Source organism: Mauremys reevesii, linkage group 7 (genome assembly GCF_016161935.1).
Source record: "Mauremys reevesii isolate NIE-2019 linkage group 7, ASM1616193v1, whole genome shotgun sequence".
Classification (NCBI taxonomy): domain Eukaryota; kingdom Metazoa; phylum Chordata; order Testudines; family Geoemydidae; genus Mauremys; species Mauremys reevesii.
Window position 1 is genome coordinate 45,503,150 of NC_052629.1, and position 23,629 is coordinate 45,526,778.

A 23,629-nucleotide genomic window follows, 5' to 3' on the forward strand; every position below is an offset into this window, starting at 1 on the left:
ACTGCTTCTGCTGAAGTTATTAGCACTGAAATAGTTTATGTTGAGACAATGATGAAAACCTAATGATAATTTAACAGCCCATTTAGAAGAATGGGAGCCATTCACAACTGGACAACACACAAGAGAACAAAAGGTAGATTTTAGCTTCTTAATTTTCATGAGTAACATTAAACTAACAAGCTACCTTTTGTTTTACTGGAGATCCTCAAGCTTTGCAATGTCTGCATAAGAAGGCTTGATTAACGCAAATATGTTTGGCTGAATTAGCCTTGCCATATGCTTTCTTGGCCATATCACTAACTCCAAAGGATGCCCACATCCAATGTCTGGGCATTTCCACAGCCTCACAAAGACACCAACCCTCTGTTCTTTGGGTGAGAGTCAATAAACGTGTGAGCCTTCTTCCATGGCACACAAAGAATAGGTAGCTCCCAATGTCAGCTACCAGTACTGTGCCGTGGCAAACTCAAAGGCATCCCAGTGTCTCAGCTTCTGGTCTGGAAGTTCCAAATTGTGAAAAACAGCCAATCTTGTCTGTGTCAATATAAGCTTCACCATCCAGGATCTCATGAAGATTGCTAGAGTAATAATCAGTAGCATTTATCAGGAAGAAGATATTTTCTAGCTACATTTCCATCTTTGACAAAGCCAGAGCAGTATGAGGATGCTTTCACTTCTTTATCATCAACCCCAGCATGGTCTGAATACAACAATTGACATTGCGTCTCTGGGTACCTCAAAATTATGTCTTTCAAGTCATCCTCATTGTTCTAGACAGGAATCATTGTTCTATGTCAGTACATGAAGGGAGAAGAGCATTGAGACTACTAGACTGGTAATTTTGTGGTAACAGTGGGTGAAACCATGTCCCCACTAAAGTGAGAGTTTTGCCATTGACTTAAATGGAGACAGGATTTCACACCTTGTGCTTACCCACCTTTCTGTCTGATTGTAATCTTTATGTACTAAACCACTTAACACCACTCTATTAATGGTTGATCTACTACTTAACGACACTAAGACAGCATATCATGCTTTTAAAAAGCAAGTACACACTAAATAGGTTGCTATAACTGTACCCTTATTTAGCCCATTAAAGATGCCTAATTTCATTTTGCTATTTCACTTTTTCTTTAAACTTGTAAACTAAAAACTCTTCAGCAAATTAAAACAATTTAAAATGTAAGAGAGAACTGAGTCAACAAGCTGGCGTTATAAATCATGTATTTTCAATCAAATATCCACAGCCTGCAAGAGAATTTAGTTAGGCCAATGTACCAGCATAATCAACAAAAATATTCATCATCATTATCACTTTCATCTGGCAGAAATTAGTAGCAGATGTTCTGGAATCCTTCCATGTTTATATTTGAGATGTTCAACATTCCCCTTTGAATTCAAAATTAGAAAACAATGAATAACGATCCTATATTCATAGTACACTGTACTTTGCATCATAATCTGTATCTATCTCAAATCCAGTTTTCTGGTTGATGTAACCATTGACACTTCCACTTTCAGGCTAAAACTCAAGCAGGTGGATTTGCTTTAAGATGGAAAGGCATATTATTTTGCAGTGGAGATGCCGTAGCCAATTGGAATGCAGGATTGCTATTCAGTTACTGACCAATAGCTCGATTTTCTGTAGAAATTCTGATTTGCATAATGATTTTATGGTTATTTTGCAACTCTACAGTATGCAAATCCCTGAGCTCTGAGGACCATTATTAGTCAGAACATAGGATCTGCTTAATTACTGTAGGGCAGATCCTCAGATGGTTTAAATCCTCACAACTCCCTTGACTTCAATTGAATGTATCTGGCTGTATTCTTTTATTTCTGCAAAACTAAGGAAATTATGAAAATGCTTGTACTCTGATTAGCTACTGCCTTCAGACCTACCAAAAGAAATTGATAGCAAAAGAAACACCTTAACTTCCATTAGCCACTTAATCCCAGATATTAAATAAAATGTTATTTTAAATGAACTACTCATTGGGTTGGGAAAGTAAACCTTTCTAAGCCAGGAAAGAGGGGCATGGGAGAGATTTTGAGAAGACTAAGATTAGTGAGGTGAGTAGTGAGGAAGGAATCAGAAGCTCAGGCTAACATGATTATTTTGAGTTTATGGAGAGCAGAGCTGAAAGCAATAGCCAATCAGAGCATAGGGATGGTGTGACAGAAAGCACATTGCAGAACTGATATAGGGATCACCTGGGAGTGATCATTATGTTAATGATATGTCATGACTTTTCTTAGCACCATTTTCCACATTCTCATCACTTGTGGTCATTTTGATGCTGAAACATTCAACATTTTGTTTCAGCCAATAAGTAAATTTGCAGGAGGAAAAAATCACCTCAGCTGGGTTTTTATAAAACTTGTTTTCTTTGCTCATTGATAATTCAAAAACTCTCCAAATTCTACATGTAATTAATTCTATTGAGTAAGTTAATCCATGATCTTTGGGAGAGGAAAAGAATCCCCAAAAGTTTTAAGTGATAGGGTTGGTCAAAAATTTTCTGTCAAAACTGTTTGTTGAAGGAAAATTGAATTTTTAACTAAGTGGAAAAAAATTCATGAAAATTGTCTCCTTTATGCAGTAAATTTCAATTTTTCATCCAATAGGAGATGCACCTGAACTGCAACACCCAGGAGGCAGCAGCTCCAAATCAAAGTTTTCTGGGTTTTAGCCAAAATGTTTCAATGTTTTAATTTTTGCTGAAAGTCACTTCCCCATGAAAAATTTCATTTTTCAACCAGTTCTATTAGGTAATTGAAAAATCCATTCTGAGCATGTTTAGTAGGCCTCTATTAACAGCCCAAAGAACCTTCTCCCACTTTGTGTCATAATACCACCTCTTCCTTGTAAGGTCTGATGGTACAAGAAGCTGATGGTGCAATTTACAGAAGGAATATTGTAAATAACTCATTCTAAACACACACAGAGCACAGTCCTCCCGAAAGATTAAAATTATGGTTATCTAGAACTATTGCAGCTCCTTTTATCCATTGTTTTTATATTTGCAAACAAAAACTTTGTTTAACATTAGTTAAGGTTGCTCTCATCAATAAACTAAACCATAAAAAAAATAGGAATACAAAGTCAAGGACAAACATTTTGCAACGTCATGCATTCTCAGGTTAGGAAATGCCAAAAATGAACATTGTCCATGCAATCTTAATTTTGCCTCCTTGTTCATATACATGTACAGCCTTTAATTACAAGCAAAAGTGAATAGCTATGAAAAGTTTGGTGTACATGACTTGCCCAGCTTCACATAGGAAGTCAGTGGCAGAGACAGGGATAGAATCCAAGTGTCCAGGATGGCATTCAATTACTCTAACCATGAGGCAGGCCATCCTTTCTCTTCCTGCAATCCCCTACCTCATTGGCTACAAACCTTCCAAATTCTGCTACAAAGGAGGAAGAGGTCCTACAGATAATAGATTCCTTCACCACACAACTCCAATTTATCCCCATAACAAATCCATCCTGTACACTGAAAGAGGCAGGGGACTGAGGTGGGAGAGGGCATGGGGACTTTGATCACGTATTTAAAGATTGTATCATAAGGTTGCATAGCATAGATGATGTTCATTCTGGCATTTTATAACTTGAGTGCTTGACACTGCAACATTGTAGTCCTCAGCTTTGTATTTCCTATTTTTATGGTTTGGTTTATTGAGGAAAACAACCTTAACGAACATTAGTGGGGTGTGTATATTTCCTTATTTGTAATAAAAAGAAAATCTTTTATATATGTTTTTAAATAATACATCACTTTCACATTTGTTGTCTCCTATGTATATTTTGTTGCTGCCTTTATCTTTGTGAAGCTCCATATTTCACCAAAAGAATCAACCTACAAATACAAAACACACACTGGAAATCATTCCACATGCTTTAAAGAGTGGTTGACATTTGATTCAAATTCTCCGTGGGATATTTACAACATAAGGTTCTGAAAAACAGTGAAACATGGAGGTACAAACCTGGTGAAGCAGAAAATTGGTGACACAACCTTAACTATGGTCTCATTACTTCAAGACCATAATGCATAGCTATTCTGTTTAATCTGCCACCTTGCAAAAAGCCATGCAAACAGTAGTAGTATGAATATACCTCTTGAATTCAATGAGTTCTCACTTTTTTTTTGTTAAGAATTTAGCACATTTGTACGTATTTGCTGGATCAAGGTCAGGTGGGGAACCAGACAGGTTAGGGAGTCAGGGCCCCCAGGGCATCTATGCTTCCAAGGAACCATGATCCTGGATGCCATAGAAATGCCAGCTGAGAGGCAGCCTGCCTGTTGAGCTGCCCCAGAACTTGAAAGTCTTGGGAAACCGGATCCAGCAAGAGAGAAACCTGGGCTTCCCGCTCCCCTCTACAGCTCCCACCTACAAGCTTGCCAAGGAGTTGGAAGTTTGGAAACCCTGGAAGCCTGGCTGCCAGGCAGCGAGGCAGGTGAGCTGGCTGGTAGGGTTCTGTCAGCCTGGTTGCTATCTGAATTTCATCAAAATAGACACATTCACACAGAATGTGTCTATTTCAATGAATAGGCATTTTTCCAATGGAAACATATTCTATCCAAAAATTTATAGCCAGCTTTACTCAAGACTTCTGTACATAACCCCTGCATTGTGGCAAATGGTCTCCTACAAAGGGGCACAGTTTGGAGAGAAGGGGAGGAAGTAGTGTTTAAGCCCAACACGCCACAAATGCTATAGTCCTGACACAGAGTGAAATGCACTCTCATCCCCATATGTTTTTTTACAATCTAAAGGGAAATTGTGGACATGTCTTTTAGAACAGCAACAGACTCAAGCCTGTACATTGGACTTCAGCCATTGAATTCAGTGGTAAAAAGATTGGGCCCTATGTATAACAGAGCACATCAGAACATAGGTTAATAGTTTTAAGGCCAATAAGGAACAATTAGATAATCTAATCTGACCTCCTATACATCACACGCCATTAAATTTCACACAGTTACTCCTGTATTGAGCCCAATCATTCATTTATTCTAATTGTGGAAGGGAGTTACAGCATTTGTAGCACACATATCAGTGAAATGACAAGCATGTCATGCACCTTTCTGGCTGTGATATGCCACCTAGGCTGAGTGTTGTTGAAAAAGATTGAGATATTTAAATGGGTAGTAAAACTGACATATTCACACAATGTCAACCTGCTCAATCATCTGTTAGGGCTACCTGTTAAAAAAATAACAAGAAAAATCTACATCAGCAGCGCAGTATCTTATTTCTTTTCATTTATGGCAGTAATTGAAGGCACAACTGCAGGTCTATCTTCTTAATGGAAAAGTGTTGTATTTTCTTGAATTCTCATCAGATTATGATCTTTTATTTAAAAAACAATAGAATTAGTATTTGAATTTGACATTAAATAAACTGAAACTCATACATGAAGCTTGTTTTTTGCTGCAAATCAATATGAAATGACATTGAGTGGGATAGAAAGGAAATAATTCAGCATTTAAATAACTGGAGAAGTAGGCAACTGTTTCTACCAGATTTAGGTATTTGTCTATTTCAATAAGTATTATCATTGTTCATTTGTATTTTTTGTAAATGTAGCTATGTTTTCTCTTTACAGGCACAATTAATAAGAATGCTCTCTAGGAATTCAGATAAAGATGATTAGCCTACACACACATCATAACTCAAGAACCGGTGTTCTTCAAATCTAATTCTCCTTTCTCAGTGTAATCTACTGATTGCTATGTACATCAGCATTTATGTGAAAAACCACCTTTCAAAATGCTCCCATTGGGAAATTCTGGTTTTCCTGTGGAAAATTTCAGCTATATGGGAAAGTGTTTTCCAATATTTTCCAGTATAGAAACATGAAACTGGGAAAAACTAGTGAATCTTAATCCAATTTGGTACTATTGGGAGCTTGTATTAAAAAAAATCACCAAACTGTCCTCTGCAGCACACCACATTGAACATCCACAAATTCAAGCATTGGTGGAGGAAAGGTAGGTTAGTAAAGGGGGTCCTGGAATGCTGGCATCTCCAGGGGCAGAGTTAAGGTTATAGAACAGGGGTGGCCAAACTTACTGACCCTCCAAGCCTCACACAATAATTTTCAGAAGTTCAAGAGCTGAGTGCACCTGCCAGAGCTCAGGGCTTCTTCCCTGCAGCAGGATGGAGGAGTTAGGGGCTTCAGCCCCACTCTTGCTGAAGCCCTGAGTTCTTGCAGGCACCTCCCACCGTGCTGAAGCCCCTAGACCTCACTCCCCACTGGGCAGAAGCTCTTATCCCCACTACCCCACCACAGGGCAAGCCTCTCCCCCTCCCCTAGTACGGTAGGCAAACAATGTTGGGGGCTCTGAGAGCTGCACTTTAACTGTAAAAGAGCCACATGTAGCTCACAAGCTGCAGTTTGGCCACCGCTGTTATAGAATATGGCCTGTGCTATTGTGAAGCTGTATTAGCAGTAAGTGTGTCCCCCTCTGGGTAGCCTAACTCTTTATTTCCTTGTCTTTGTGTTTTAGTGTTGGCTATGCTATGTTGTGTGCGTAACCAGCTTAATTCTTTCACAACAATTTTTTGGATATTAATATTTTACATAGGAAATGGAGATGTCCTAGTGATAAGCTTTGGCCAACCTTGAATTAACAGAGCTAATCACCTCACAATATCCACCATCATAGTTGGTCTTATTTGACTTCCTTGTTGGCTGATGATGGGAGACAAAGGGTTCAGTGGATGCACAGATTAAACTACCCTCTCATTCCTAGAGAGGGCCTTCACAGCTGAGGCATGTAGACAGGGAAATAGAGAGAAATTTGTGCTGCCAGTGACAGCATCCTACCTGCTGTATGGATTTACTGATAGCTTTTCTTCCCTGGGTTGTAAATCTGTCACTTCTCATAATAACTGAAACCACATACGCATTGTAAAAACACAGTTAAAAAAATGCCAGTCTACAGCAATGCAGGAATGATTGGCTGTTGCAATAGTAATGTTCCATGGGGAAAACAAAGGGTTAAATAAAAATAAGGGTTACAGTTCCTGGGTATGTGCAGCTTAATGGAGTGCCAACAGAGCAGTGCATAATTATGAATAGGAAATAGGGTGTGTGAGAGAAGGGGAATTGTACTCAGTACAATTCCACAGTGTGCTCTATCATTTCACAGAGACAAATTTGACCTTAATTCCCTGTATTTTAATGTTTGTTGCAACTGTACTTTAATTCATATCACTGACTGACAAAATGCATTTTAGTGGGGGGAAAGGCTAGCTATTCACACACACATTCCTAAATTGTACTTTTGTGTATGTTAAGGAAAATAGGCCAGAGTAACCCGCAGTAATTCTTACAGAAAGGAAAGGTTTGTCACATCTAGCAGCGTAAGCAACCATAGGATGCCTCAGCTCCTATAAAGCTCATTCCTAATTCATGAGACGAGAATCTTTTACTTCTTTAGCTGTTTCGTGTTTTCTTTCCCTTACAGCCCTTACTGTTTTCAGATCTCTAAGCTGCTGCCACATAAATATATTCAATGGAAGAAAGATAGATCCAGAGAGCTTTGGAATACCCCCCTGATAATCCTATTTTCAGTGATACCATTTTCTTTCATAATCAAATAGTTCTGCTCTGCCAAGTGCAATTTTTGCCAAGCTTTTTGCTAAATAGCTTGGCAGAGCAAAGGCATCTGAACTGTGTGACCTTCATAATGGTAGCCAATATGTTGCACTGCATATCCTCTGCTAAAGGAGACCAGAGAGCAAGCTAAATACTACAATTTTAGGGATCCTAAATATTTCATGACAGTGAAGGGAAAAAACACATAAATCTGCTTCACATTTGTTTGCCAGTTTCAATACACAGCAACAACAGAGAATGTAGAGAGTTCCATGAGTGTCTGCAAACTTTCAAATCAAATTAAAAGTTCATTTTAAATTCATTTTAATAGTTTAATTTTGTGTGTGTTTCCGCAGTACAGACCATTGTTTGCAATATCTTCGTGGAAACTTGACATTTAACTTTCAACTGCTGCTTTGTCCTTTTCCATTTCGTAAACATTGATTCATTTTTAAATGGAGCTAGAATTTGACACGGATATGATTAAACGAAGGCTACTCCAATTTATATAGCTCCTCACCACACAAGCATTGGGCCTAAATTGCCTCTCTCCCTTTTTGCAATTTCCTTACAAAACTGACAACCTGTATGTTGTGTTTGTCTGTGGAAAAGTATCGGACACGTAATAAGAGAAGATTCTTGTTATATTTTCAGAACAGTTTTGCAGACTCAAAGGGCTCAAATAATTTGGATACCTGTGACAATCAGAGGATACGTCTACACTACGGGACTATTCCGAATTTGCATAAACCAGTTTTGTAAAACAGATTTTATAAAATCGAGTGCGCGCGGCCACACTAAACACATTAAATCGGTGGTGTGCGTCCATGGTCCGAGGCTAGCGTCGATTTCTGGAGCGTTGCACTGTGGGTAGCTATCCCGTAGCTATCCCATAGTTCCCGCAGCCTCCCCCGCCCCTTGGCATTTCCGGGTTGAGATCCCAGTGCCTGATGGGGCAAAAATCATTGTCGCGGGTGGTTCTGGGTACAGCCTCACCCCTCCCTCCCTGAACAGCAGACAACCGTTTCGCGCCTTTTTTTGCTTGGTGAACTGTGCAGACGCCATAGCACAGCAAGCACAGCAAGCATGGACCCTGCTCAGCTCCATACCGCAATCGTGAATGTTTTAAACACCTCGCGCACTCTCGTGCAGTCTATGGTGAACCAGGACCTTGAATCCTGCGCTTTGGAGATCCTGATGGTAATGGGGCAGATTCAATCCATTGAACGCCGATTTTGGGCCCGGGAAACAAGCACTGACTGGTGGGACCGCATTGTGTTGCAGGTGTGGGACGATTCCCAGTGGCTGCGAAACTTTCGCATGCGTAAGGGCACTTTCATGGAACTTTGTGACTTGCTTGCCCCTGCCCTGAAACGCCATAATACCAAGATGAGAGCAGCCCTCACAGTAGAGAAGCGAGTGGCGATAGCCCTGTGGAAGCTTGCAACGCCAGACAGCTACCGGTCAGTTGGGAATCAATTTGGAGTTGGAAAATCTACTGTGGGGGCTGCTGTGATGCAAGTAGCCAAAGCAATCACTAAGCTGCTGCTACGAAAGGTTGTGACTCTGGGAAACGTGCAGGCCATAGTGGATGGCTTTGCTGCACTGGGATTCCCTAACTGTGGGGGGGCGATAGATGGAACCCATATCCCTATCTTGGCACCACAGCGCCAGGGCACCCAGTACGTAAACCGGAAGGGGTACTTTTCAATGGTGCTGCAAGCACTGGTAGATCACAAGGGACGTTTCACAAACATCCACGTGGGATGGCCAGGGAGGGTTCATGACGCTCGCGTCTTCAGAAGCACTACTCTGTTTAAACGGCTGCAGCAAGGGAATTACTTCCCAGACCAGAAAATAACAGTTGGGGATGTTGAAATGCCTGTCGTTATCCTGGGGGACCCAGCCTACCCCTTGATGACATGGCTCATGAAGCCATACACAGGCAGCCTGGACAGTGGTCAGGATCTGTTCAATTACAGGCTGAGCAAGTGCAGAATGGTGGTGGAATGTGCATTTGGCCGTTTAAAGGCACGCTGGCGCACATTACTGACTCGCTCAGACCTCAGCCAAACCAATGTCCCCTATGTTATTACTGCTTGCTGCATTCTCCACAATCTCTGTGAGAGTAAGGGGGAGACCTTTATGGCGGGGTGGGAGGCTGAGGCAAATCACCTAGCCGCTGATTACGTGCAGCCAGACACCAGGGAAATTAGAAGAGCACACCAGGAAGCGGTGCGCATCAGAGAAGCTTTGAAAACGAGCTTCATCAATGGCCAGGGTACAGTATGACTGCTGTGTTTGTTGATGAACACCCAACCCCCTTGATTGACTCAGTCCCTGTAAGCAACTCCCCCTCCCCCTTCGAGTACAGCTTACTTATGCAAATAAAGTCACTCTCATTTAAAAAGCATGAATTCTTTATTGATTCATTATAAAAAGAGGGAGAGAAGTAAGGGTGTGGTTTGGGAGGAGGATAGGAGGGATGGAGAAGGCCATTAAAAAAAATTTCAGAGTAACGACATCCTTCTGGTTGGGCTGTCCACGGGGGTGGAGTGGGCGGGTGCACGGAGCCTCCCCCCACGCGTTCTTACACGTCTGGGTGAGGAGGATGTGGAACATGGTGAGGGTTGAGGGTGGTTATACAGGGGCTGCAGCGGCACTCTGTGATCCTGCTGCCGTTCCTGAAGCTCCACAAGACGCCGGAGCATGTCAGTTTGATCACGCAGCAGCCCCAGAGTTGCATCCCGCCACCGCTGATCTTCCTGCCGCCACCGCTGATTTTCCTGCCGGTCTTCCTGCCGCCACCTCTCATCTCGGTTGTCCCTCCTGTCCTCACGTTCATCCCTCCTGTCCTCACGTTCACTGGCCTCTTTCCTGTAATTTGAAACCACGTCCTTCCACTCATTCAGATGAGCTCTTTCATTGCGTGTAACTTCCATAATATCCGAGAACATCTCATCTCGCGTCTTCTTTTTCCTCCTCCTTATCTGTGCTAGCCTTTGGGATGGAGGAGGGATGGTTGAAAAATTTGCAGCTGCATGAGGGAGATAAATATTTAGAAAGATACATTTTACAGAACAATGGTTATACTCTTTCACAGTGAACATCACTATTCACCTAGCACATGTGATTTCCCTACAAGGTCGCATTTTTCATCTTAATAGTGAGTGCTTGCAGCTCTGGAGTTACAGATCTCACAGACACAGGTCCAGGCATCAGAATTCAGCTTGCATGCGGCCATGGTAAGCCACTGTCTCAGTGATTTACCCCTCCCCCCCAACGCATGGCTAATACCACGCTAGCTCCCTGCTAATCAACAACCTTCCCCCTCCCCCCCACCCACTGCTTGTCCGGTAGCTTGGGGAAGATCGCCGGTGACCAAACACAAAAGATCATTGGCATTTCACTCCTCCCCCCGCTTCGCTACGTGCAGGAAAGTGGTTTTTTTAAGCTGCTGCATTCCACGAACCCAGTAGAAAAATGGCCACCCCCCTTACTTAAATTCCTGATTTTTAACCAGGTTATCCTGAACGATATCACTTTGCTGAGGATAACAGAACAAGATAAAGAGCGGATGCTTCTTGAATGCCAGCAGTCACCGGGACCATACGCTGCTATGCTTTGCCACGCAATGATACCTGATTACTTGCTACATGCATGGCATGGTAAAGTGTCCTACCATGGTGGGCGGAACAAGGCTGCCTTGCCCAGAAACCTTCTGCAAAGGCTTCTGGAGTACCTACAGGAGTGCTTCATCGAGATGTCCCTGGAGGATTTCCTCTCAATCCCCGGACATGTTAACAAACTTTTCTAAGTAACTATACTGTCTGCGAATGCATCCCAAGTCCTCAGGGCAAATCAATCATTAAAAAAGGCTTGCTTAAAAAACAATGTTTGCTATTTGCAAAGGTACACTCACCAGAGCTCCCTTCCATGGCGTCATTGTCTGGGATAGTGGCTTGTGAGGGCTGGGAGGACGGTAATTCCGTCAGGGTGATAAAAAGCTCCTGGCTGCTGGGGCTCACGGAGTGCTGTGTGCTCTGCTAGGTCTTCCTCCTCTTCTTCATCTTCATCTTCCCCGTCTGCATAATCCTCAGCCATGGCAGAGATTACAACCCCCACCTCGGAATCCACGATCAGGGGTGGGGTACTTGTGGCGCAGCCCCCTAAAATTGCATGCAGCTCAGCATAGAAGCGGCATGTTTTTCGACCTGCCCCGGACCTTCTGTTTGCTTCTTTGGTTTTCTGGTAGCCTTGTCTGAGCTCCTTAACTTTCACTCTGCACTGCACTGAGTCCCTGCTGTGGCCTTTATCCGTCATAGCCTTAGAAATTCTTTCAAATACTTTTTCATTTCGTCTTTTGGAACGCAGTTCTGTTAGCACTGAATCCTCTCCCCAGATAGCGATGAGATCCAGTACCTCCCGTGCAGTCCATGCTGGGGCTCTTTTACGATTCTCAGGAGATTGCATTGTTACCTGTGCTGATGAGCTGTGCGTGGTCACCTGTGATGATGAGCTTTCCACGCTGGGGAAGCAGGAAATGAATTTCAAAAGTTCGCGGGGCTTTTCCTGTCTACCTGTCCAGTGCATCCGAGTTCAGAATGCTGTCCAGAGCGGTCACTGGTGCACTGTGGGATACCGCCCGGAGGCCAATACCGTCGATCAGCGGCCACACTAACCCTAATCCGATATGGTAATACCGATACTAGCGTTACTCCTCTCGTTAGGGAGGAGTACAGAAACCGGTTTAAAGAGCCATTAAAATCGATATAAGGTGCCTCCTAGTGTGGACGGTTGTGGCGTTAAATCGATTTTACGCTCCTAAAACCGATTTAAACGCCTAGTGTAGACCAGGCCAGGGTAAGAACACCCCAAGGGAAGAACAGGGGGTTTGAACACCAAAGAATAAGCAGTTGAACCTACTGATTGCATACTAGGTCACTGTACTATAAACATATGTTAAGGTCTTTTAAGATAGCTTGTAATGTTCTGAATTTGGTAGTCATTATGAAAGAAGTATATAGATGATATACAAAACATACTTTCATAACCATATAGAAAACTGTAACTGTGGTACGACTTTAACATCACCTTCCCACAGGATAGTGACTGATCAAAAAAAAAGGGGGGGGGCACCTCGCAGGCCAGTTGTACAAACAAAACCAGCTTCAAATACCCATCCATTGTTCAGTCCAGGAAAAGGGGATGATGGACCATTAAAGTTAATGGAAAGACACTTTAACATTGCTAGTGAAGACATACCCTGAGTGTCTGCTAGTTAAAAACTCAGAGGATGGATTTGGGAAGACTTGGAATTGAAAAGGCTGATGGTATCACTATTCAAGGAGTAACTAGGCTGGTGGAAGGCAGGTGAGACCTTGTGCCTTGTTAACAGGCCACTGGCGTCAGGGATCTGAGCCATAACAGCACAGCATTAAGGCTGTGGGCTGTGCACTACTCCTCCATTTGGGGAGGCTGTGAACACCCGGACCATGGTCCCGTCCCAAGGCTTGCCCTTGCTCAGTCTCCTCTCCCTGAAGTCCCGCCGATGCTCCACCCCTGGCCCCACTCGGCCCCCTTCCTGAGGGCCCCCCTGCTGCTCACGCATGCCTCTTTGCCCCCTCACTTACCGCCCCCTGCCCCAACTGCTCGGGCCTGGTCCCCCCTCCGTCTGCCAGTAAGTAAAAAATTCTTGTTATCTAAGAGGGAGGGAGTTTGGGTGTGGAAGGGGGTAGGAGCATGGGAGGGGTTTCGGGGTGCTAGATCCGGGCGGCGCTCACCTCGGGCAGTTCCCCGCAAGCGGCGACATGTCTTTTGGCTCCTAGGTGGCACCCTCGCAGCTCCCCAGCGCACGGAGCCCCTTTGGCCATTTCTCTGCCTAGGAGCAGTGGGGACATGTCGCCACCTGAGGTGAGTTCCGCCTGGATCCGGCACCCCAAAACCCCTCCTGTGCCCCAACCTCCTGCCCCGAGCCCCTTCCTGCACCCAAACTCCCTCCCAGAGCCCGTGCCCTGCACCCCCTCCTGAAATGCTGCTTTCTAAAGCTTTCAGGTTGGTAAAGTGCTGGATAACACAGCTTTTATTGTACTTTGAAATGTTTGACAAACAAAATTCTTATGCTGGTAGGCACACAATCTCACATATTTAAAAGCAGCAGCAGATTTAGCTTTATCACATTGAATTGGTATCAACTATAAAATTTGATGGAGCTTGATAAATGCTGTGGGTTTTTAAGAGTGGTGTTTTTTCTTTGTTTGTTTTGTTGTTTTTAATCATTTTTCTACTCTTAGTTTTTCCATTAAATAATGAAAATTGTAGAAAATTATAGTAGAAAAATACAACCTATGATCCCATAAACTAAAGTATCCTTAGCTAAACAATAACAAATAATTTATGGTGAAATGAGCAGTGGGTCAAGGCTGGCAGAGTGACTTTACTTAAGTAAATAGTCTCAAATGCATTGTCAAATACATTATTAATTAATTATTATTATTATTATTATAAGAAGATGGAGTATGTATTGTATAAAGAAGGAAGAACAATTAGAACTTCATTTTTATTGCCCATTATGACTCTGAAAATATACCACATCTACAAATATTCAACAGACCTAAGATGAGACAGTTTGCATTGCTCTATTAAAACATCTTAATGCCTTAAACCGCTTTAGGGATTGAAAGAGATTTAAGAACTTATGACATTTTAAAACTTAAAAGAGGCTTAAGAGTTTAGGGTTTAAGATCCAGATTTTCAAAAGTGGCTTTTTAAAAAAAATAGGGTTGTGCATGCACAGTAAACTATAGGCACAAATATTAACAGATACAAGTTTGTGCTCACAAATCAGATAGTCAGACATCTACTAAGGTTTGCGTCTGTAATGAATTGTGGGTGGAAAACTGCACCTGGAAAAGCAGAAGCCAAGCTGCTCAGGCTTGGCTCTAATGCATCTTAAACCACAATTCCACTTTGACACACGAGTCATACCAATGAATTCATAGGGTTCCAAATTTGTGTCTCAGCCCTAATCTGTTCAAATTGTTCTAATCACCAAGCCGGCAAAGTAAACTTGAAATACGTAAAACAAACCAGATTCCTTCTAGCTGTTGCACAACTGGAAATATTTTAACAATTCTATTGTTTATATGAAAGCCAGAACAGAACCCAGCTCACACTCCTTGACTCTGCAATATTTATGGGCACAAAAAGTAGTACTTTTAGGCTCAGCAGCTGAAGTCTAATCCACAGCAATGGAACTGAGAGGCCACATGGAACACTACTGAAGTAAACCGGGGTCTACATGACTGCAAGGGTCTGCCCACATGGATCTGAATGCAATACAGGGACCTGAGATTCTGTGACTCTGGATAAGTAAGACAATATTTTTCTATACCTTTTTCAGACTGGAACCACAATCTGAGTTTACAGAGTTTTGGGAGTAGATAGCAGATGCTCTGACTGGAAGGGCAATTTAGTGGAAGGAGGCAGCCTTCCATGGAGATTTCGTTTCTGAAAAACCTGAACTTCTGAGCAAATCTGCAGGGACTGCCAACCAAGCAGGCTTCAATTTATGTGGGCTACATGACCCAAACCCTGAACAACTGAGCACTTCGAGTTATCTCATCTTAATAGAGGCCCAGGACTGGAATAGCAAATTACAATCCAATTACATTTGTAGAGTTCACAGTTGACAACTCTCAACATTTTATTATGAGTTCCAGAATACTTAAAGCCCGAGCTGCTAGAATTAGCTTAGAATCTGAGGATCTCTGCTTTCATTTTTTTTAAAGAAGTAGGCTTTCTAGCCCTTGTGGTTGCAGAGAAAAGGCTTGGAAACATGACTTGTAAAGGCTCCAATACAAGAAGGCAAATAAACAAAACCCCAAGTGCCTTATTTAAAATCTCATGATTTTTAATTGACTTACAATTTTTAAATGCCTGGAATTGGCGCTACTAAATGCTGCTTTGGGAAGTTTACATAATATTTGCCCACAGCCACTGCTATTAGCCACTCACTTTCATCCACACTAATGCCATGTTTCAGAGTAGCAGCCGTGTTAGTCTGTATCCGCAAAAAGAACAGGAGTACTTGTGGCACCTTAGAGACTAACAAATTTATTTGAGCATAAGCTTTCGTGAGCTACAGCCCACTTCTTCGGATGCATAGAATGGAACACACAGAAAGAAGATATTTATACATACAGAGAACATGAAAAGGTGGAAGTAGAAGTCCAGTCTGTTGTTTCGACCTTCAGGAGGAGTCCATGCAGAATCCTTCTTATTGTAGTGTTGGTAGGAAGGATTCTGTGGGTTAGTATGTTGTTCAGAGGTGTGTTGGAAGTATGTTCTCTGTATGTATAAATATCTTCTTTCTGTGTGTTCCATTCTATGCATCCGAAGAAGTGAGCTGTAGCCCACGAAAGCTTATGCTCAAATAAATTTGTTAGTCTCTAAGGTGCCACAGGTAGTCCTGTTCTCACTAACGCCATGCTAATTAAACAGAATAGCCGGTACTCTGGTGGTTAGAACACTGGCATGTGGAAGACCCAGGTTCAATCACTTACTCCAGATCAGAGATTGAATCTAGGATGTGGGAGTCCCACATTCAATCTCTGAGCATTGTGTGTAAGAAATGGGAGGTAACTACTCCACTCTGCTAAGCACTGGTGAGGCCTTAGTTGGACAACTGCATCCAGTTTTGGGCACCGCACTTAAAAATATATGTGGAAAAACTGGAAAGTGTCCAGAGAAGAGCAACAAAAATGATAAAAGGTTCAGAAAACCTGATCTATGAGGAATGGTTAAAAAATTTGGACATGTTGAATCTTCAAAAAATAAGACTGAGGAGGGACCTGATAAGACTTTAGATATGCTATGGGACTTGGAAAGAGGATGGCGATCAATTGTTCTCTATGTCCATTAGCCCTGTTCTTGCCAAATACAAGGGCTTATGTCTTAGGCACTCTTCCTACTACATTACTGAAAATATGACAAGAAATAATGGGCTTAATGTGTAGCAAGGGAGATTTAGGTTAGATATAAGGAAAAACATTCTGATTATAAGGAATAGGTAAAGCCACCCCACAAACTGTTCCCAGCATCGGAGGGAAAAGCAGGCTCCAAATGGCCACTGCACTACCATACGAGGAAGAGTGGTAATCAGCGGGTAGAGTCTTCAGTCTGCCACACACAATCAGAAAAGCTATGCCAGCATAAGAAGTGTAATGCGCTATACCTGTTAAGGGTCTACAGCAAATTAGTCTTCCACCCGCCCTCTTTGGCTCCCCCCTCAAGCAAGCAGTGCAATAAGTTAGAAACTGCTCTTTACATAGACTTGTACCTAAGCATTAAATGTAGTCCTTAATGTCAGTTCTGGCTCTCAAGGGCTAGATCCTTATTGACATCAATGAAGCTATGATGATTTAGAGCAGCTGATGACCTGGACCTAAATGTTTAATAGAAATGAACAAGTAAGATGAGTCCAGTCATGATCACAATATCAAGCTTATAGTTATTCAGGTTCATTAAGATACTGACATGAATAAGCACAGAGTGTATTAAATCTGTTGCAAAAAAAAAAAAAAAAGGAAAAGAATGCTCTCACTTGATGGCCTTTACTTTGCTCAGAGTCAAATATATCTTTGTGATTGCAGACATAAGCACACTTGTACCAGACCTTCAACTGGTCTGATAAATGATACGGTGGTTTTTCAAATCAACCGGGGCAAGTCAGGTAACAAATGATTTCCATTAGCTTCAGCAGAATGGAAACAAAACAGATCAATACAAATGATTTGCAGCAAGTTCAGATCATAAATTTCCTTTTGCCCAGTTCCATCATTTTAAAAGAGAAGCATTTCCCCGCATAGTATGAAAAAAAAGTCATTAGAAATTTAGCGATTTGATAATTCCAGTTACAGCAAACTGCCCGTGATTTAAGTTTGGAACATTTTTTAATAAGCTGTTAATTTTATTCAGTGGTACATAGCAATGTTATTTAAAAAGATGGCAAACAATAAAAATGATAATGAACCACATTTTCAGAAAATGGATTTTATCTTTTAGTTATGTAAAAGCCATAACAATACTAAATTCTACTTGTATTCTATTAAAATGACCTGTTGCTTTGCTTTTGCCATTCCTTATTCGTTTATGGCAGCTTCCAAAAACTGTTTCGAAGGATATTTTGGGGTCACAGCTCTCTTAGCTTCCTGATAAAAGAATAATAGGTTTCATATACACAGAGCTAAACAAAAAAAAAAAAAAGCAGTTTGCTCTTACTTTCTTGTTCTATTTAGCAGCTAAATTAATTCCTACTGAATAAACTAGAAGCCCCAAATATACTTCATCTATTATATGTCGAGAAGAGATAAGGATAGCCTTCATAAGTCACAGTATCAGAGTGTCAATCATCCATACTAATCCTGGATATGTCCATTCAAACAAAATTCCACCAAAAGCAGCAAAAAACGTATAAATTGCTTCAGAGCAGACACCTCCCTTTCAGAAGTATGCAATATACTTCACAGTAACATGCCTGTGGGGAAATTTCTTCCTAACCCTAGTCAGTTAGAAGTTGACTTTGTCTTGTAGTATTAGGGCAGACATCTGATACACATGTTTATCATCTGCAGTTACACTAGCTAAGTTATGATTAATAATGACATTGATAATGTTCAATTTTTTGTTACTTTGCTGTATTCTTTCCCTCAGCAGTATCTTGTGACAGTTAGTTCCACAGGTTAATTCTTGTTATTAAAAAATGTTGCCTGCCTTTCAGTTTCCATTGATATCCTTTTGGTTTTGTATGATAAGAAATGGTAAATAGGAGCACACAATTGGCCTCCACTATTCCATTCATTATTTTTTTATACTGATCAAGTCATCTATTAGTTTCCTCCCTAAATTTAATTGTCTTATACTTATGTTTTCTCCTCACATTCAAGTCTTTTTATGCCTCTAATCATTTTCACTGCCCTTTCCCTAGATATTTTCTCTTTGTATAGTATCCTTCGGAGATGAGTTGAACAAAATTGAATATAGTATTATTACTTATTATTTGTACTGTGGTAGCACCCAGGACCCCCAGCATACAAGGTTCTGGACAAACACAGAACAAGAGACGGTTCCTGCTCCAAAGAGTTTAAGCATAGGACATAATTAAATGTCATTTACATATTTTCAATAATGCTCCTTAAACCTATCAATGTGCATAAATATTTCAGATTGTTCCCTCCAACATTCATTATCTTGAATTTGTTCACGTTGACATCATCCTGACTGATAACCCACCCTTGTTAAATATTTCTGAGGTCCCTCACAATCTTCTAGTCTTGACAACTGTAAACAATTTTGTATTAGTTGAAAATTATGCCATCTTATTGTTTACCCCTTTTCCATATCATTAATATATTATGCAACATCAGGCCTAGTATAGATCTTTAGGGCAACCCACTGTTAAACCAACACAGCTTTTAGCATGGAAACATGTTCTCTCTATCACATTCTCCTCCTAAAACTGTTTTATAGTAAAGTTGATTTAAAAAATACCATGCGTTTTCTGTGGGGAAAAAAACACACAAAATAAAACAAAAACACCATTTTCATGGAAATTTTCATTTTTACAAATGGAAAATGTTTATGGATATAGAAAACCAAAATGTTTTCAGTTTTAGCTTTTTATTCTTTTCACCTTTCTCCCCCCATTTCCCAAAAAAGAGACAATGGGATGGGTACCCACATTTTTTGCTTTTCAGTTTTATTTAATCTACCCTCCAACTCTTTCCCCCCACCCCAACTCTTTCATCATTTAAAAATTATTCCCACAACCCACTAGTTTACCTGCATTTTTATGACAACTTTGAAAGGGCAAAGTGTCAACACTTCTGTCAATGATCACTTTTATGCAGCTATGAAAATGATGACATTTTGCTCCAGACAGTGTAATACAGAGAAGCCCAATGATTGTCATGAATGAGGGCTAAAAATTCACTTTGTTCAAGACATTTACTGAAAGGTTCTTTACACAACCGAGAAGTGAACATTGATTGGCGGTCCCTCTCCCCAAATTTATCTTACAGCTATAGCAACATATGATTAAGGAGAGTAGCTGTATGAACAATTTGCAGATATCTTTTAAATTGTTGAAAATATGTTATCAACAACAAAATTCAAAGAACTATATAATAAGCCTTTTGGTGAATGTGCAAGAAAGGAATAGATACGTTTAGTAAAGAGATGTTTGGAACAGTATGATCATCTTTACTAAGGTAGAAGGGAAAGCCAGATTAGAAATAAGGAACACATTTTTAAATAAGGAGGGTGGTTAACCATTAAAACAAACTACCAAGGGAAGTGGTTGATTCTTCATCTCTTGAAGTCTTAAAGAGACTTAAAGATCGGATGACTTTCTGGAAAATATGCTATAGTCAAACATAAGTTATTGATTCAATAGAGGAGGTAAGACCATGAGCATATGTATTTGCTGTGAATGAGGTTCCCAGTGGTTGGGTGGAATCACCTCTGCTTGTTTTGGATTTATGTTTAATTGTTAGCAGTCAACTGAAATATTAAATATCTGCTACCCCCTTTTTATTGTTGATTTATGCATAATTTACACCATTTATCCTACCACCTCTCTAGCTTCCCTGTTCTTTTCCAATACTTCAATGAAACACATCACATTGCCTCACTTCCTATCAAAATGCATCCCATAGAAATTCTCATTACCAGGATACAAATGAAAAAAATTAATGAAGATCTAGAAATAAAAAGACACATCTGGAACACCAATATCAATGGTACCAAACCTACAATTACAGTAAGTTAAAAATTCCCAAGAGAAAAAGGAACTAACAATCAATGGATAAGAAGCTGGAAGTGGTTGGGGACTCCCTCCTCAGGGGGACTGAGTCATCTATCTGCCGCCCCGACCAAGAAAACCGAGAGGTCTGCTGCTTGCCAGGAGCTAGGATTCACGATGTGACAGAGAGACTGCCAAGACGCATCAAGCCCTTGGATCGCTACCCCTTCCTGCTTCTCCACGTGGGCACCAATGATACTGCCAAGAATGACCTTGAGTGGATCACTGCAGACTACGTGGCTCTGGGAAGAAGGATAAAGGAGTTTGAGGTGCAAGTGGTGTTCTTGTCCATCCTCCCTGTGCAGGGAAAAGGCCTGGGTAGGGATCATCAAATTGTGGAAGTCAACGAATGGCTACGCAGTTGGTGTCAGAGAGAAGGCTTTGGATTCTTCAACCATGGGATGGTCTTCCAAGAAGGAGGAGTGCTAGGCAGAGACTGGCTCCACCTAACGAAGAGAGGGAAGAGCATCTTCGCAAGCAGGCTGGCTAACCTAGTGAGGAGGGCTTTAATCTAGATTCACTGGGGGGAGGAGACCAAAGCCCTGAGGTAAGTGGGGAAATGGGATATCGGGAGGAAGCACAAGCAGGAGAGTGCAAAAGGGGAGGACTCCTGTCTCAGACCAAGAAAGCAGGACAATCAGTGAGTTATCTTAAGTGCCTATACACAAATGCAAGAAGCATGGGAAACAAGCAGAGAGAACTGGAAGTCCTGGCACAGTCAAGGAACTATGATGTGATTGGAATAACAGAGACTTGGTGGGATAACTCACATGACTGGAGTACTGTAATGGATGGAAATAAACTGTTTAGGAAGGACAGGCCGGGCAGAAAAGGTGGGGGAGTTGCATTGTATGTAAGAGAGCAGTATGACTGCTCAGAGCTCCGGTATGAAACTGCAGAAAAACCTGAGAGTCTCTGGATTAAGTTTAGAAGTGTGAGCAACAAGGGTGATGTCGTGGTGGGAATCTGCTATAGACCACCAGACCAGGGGGATGAGGTGGACGAGTCTTCTTCTGGCAACTAGCAGAAGTTACTAGATCGCAGGCCCTGTTTTCATGGGAGACTTTAATCACCCTGATATCTGCTGGGAGAGCAATACAGCGGTGCACAGACAATCCAGGAAGTTTTTGGAAAGTGTAGGGGACAATTTCCTGGTCCAAGTGCTGGAGGAACCAACTAGGGGCAGAGCTCTTCTTGACCTGCTGCTCACAAACAGAGAAGAGTTAGTAGGGGAAGCAAAAGTGGATGGGAACCTGGGAGGCAGTGACCATGAGATGGTCGAGTTCAGGATCCTGACACAAGGAAGAAAGGAGAGCAGCAGAATACAGACCCTGGACTTCAGAAAAGAGACTTTGACTCCCTGAGGGAGCTGATGGGCAGGATCCCCTGGGAAAATAACATGAGGGGGAAAGGAGTCCAGGAGAGCTGGCTGTATTTTAAAGAATCCTTATTGAGGTTTCAGGAAAAAACCATCCCGATGTGTAGGAAGAATAGTAAATATGGCAGGCGACCAGCTTGCCTTAACAGTGTAATCCTTGCTGATCTTAAACACAAAAAAGGAGCTTACAAGAAGTGGAAGCTTGGACAAATGACCAGGGAGGAGTATAAAAATATTGCTCAGGCATGCAGGACTGAAATCAGGAAGGCCAAATCACACTTGGAGTTGCAGCTAGCAAGAAATGTTAAGAGTAACAAGAAGGGTTTCTTCAGGTATGTTAGCAACAAGAAGAAAGTCAAGGAAAGTGTGGGCCCCTTACTGAATGAGGGAGGCAACCTAGTGACAGAGGATATGGAAAAAGCTAATGTACTCAATATTTTTTTGCCTCTGTCTTCACAAACAAGGTCAGCTCCCAGACTGCTTCACTGGGCAGCACAATATGGGGAGAAGGTGACCAGCCCTCTGTGGAGAAAGAAGTGTTTCGGGACTATTTAGAAAAACTGGACGAACACAAGTCCATGGGGCCGGATGCGCTGCATCCGAGGGTGCTAAAGGAGTTGTCAGATGCGATTGCAGAGCCATTGGCCATTATCTTTGAAAACTCATGGCGAACGGGGAAGGTCCCAGATGAATGGAAAAAGGCTACTGTAGTGCCCATCTTTAAAAAAGGGAAGGAGGAGGATCTGGGGAACTACAGGCCAGTCAGCCTCACCTCGGTCCCTGGAAAAATCATGGAGCAGGTCCTCAAGGAATCAATTCTGAAGCACTTAGAGGAGAGGAAAGTTATCAGGAACAGTCAGCATGGATTCACCAAGGGCAAGTCACACCTGACTAACCTAATTGCCTTCTATGAGGAGATAACTGGCTCTGTGGATGAGGGGAAAGCTCTGGATGTGTTATTCCTTGACTTTAGCACAGCTTTTGACACGGTCTCCCACAGTATTCTTTCCAGCAAGTTAAAGAAGTATGGGCTGGATGACTGGACTATAAGGTGGATAGAAAGCTGGCTAGATCATCGGGCTCAACGGGTAGTGATCAACGGCTCCATGTCTAGTTGGCAGCTGGTTTCAAGTAGAGTGCCCCAAGGGGCCTGTTTTGTTCAATATCTTCATCAATGATCTGGAGGATGGCGTGGACTGCACTCTCAGCAAGTTTGCAGATGACACTAAACTTGGAGGAGTGGTAGATACGCTGGAGGATAGGGATAGGATACAGAGGGACCTAGACAAATTAGAGGACTGGGCCAAAAGAAACCTGATAAGGTTCAACAAGGACAAGTGCAGAGTCCTGCACTTAGGACAGAAGAATCCCAATTCACTGTTACAGACTAGGGACCGAATGGCTAGGAAGCAATTCTGCAGAAAAGGACCTAGGGGTTACAGTGGACGAGAAGCTGGATACGAGTCAACAGTGTGCCCTTGTTGCCAAGAAGGCTAATGGCATTTTGGGCTGTATAAGTAGGGGCATTGCCAGCAGATCGAGGGATGTGATCATTCCCCTCTATTCAACATTGGTGAGGCCTCATCTGGAGTAACTGTGTCCAGTTTTGGGCCCCGCACTACAAGAAGGATGTGGAAAAATTGGAAAGAGTCTGGCGCAGGGCAACAAAAATGATTAGGGGGCTGGAGCACATGACTTATGAGGAGAGGCTGAGGGAACTGGGATTGTTTAGTCTGCAGAAGAGAAGAATGAGGGGGGATTTGATAGCTGC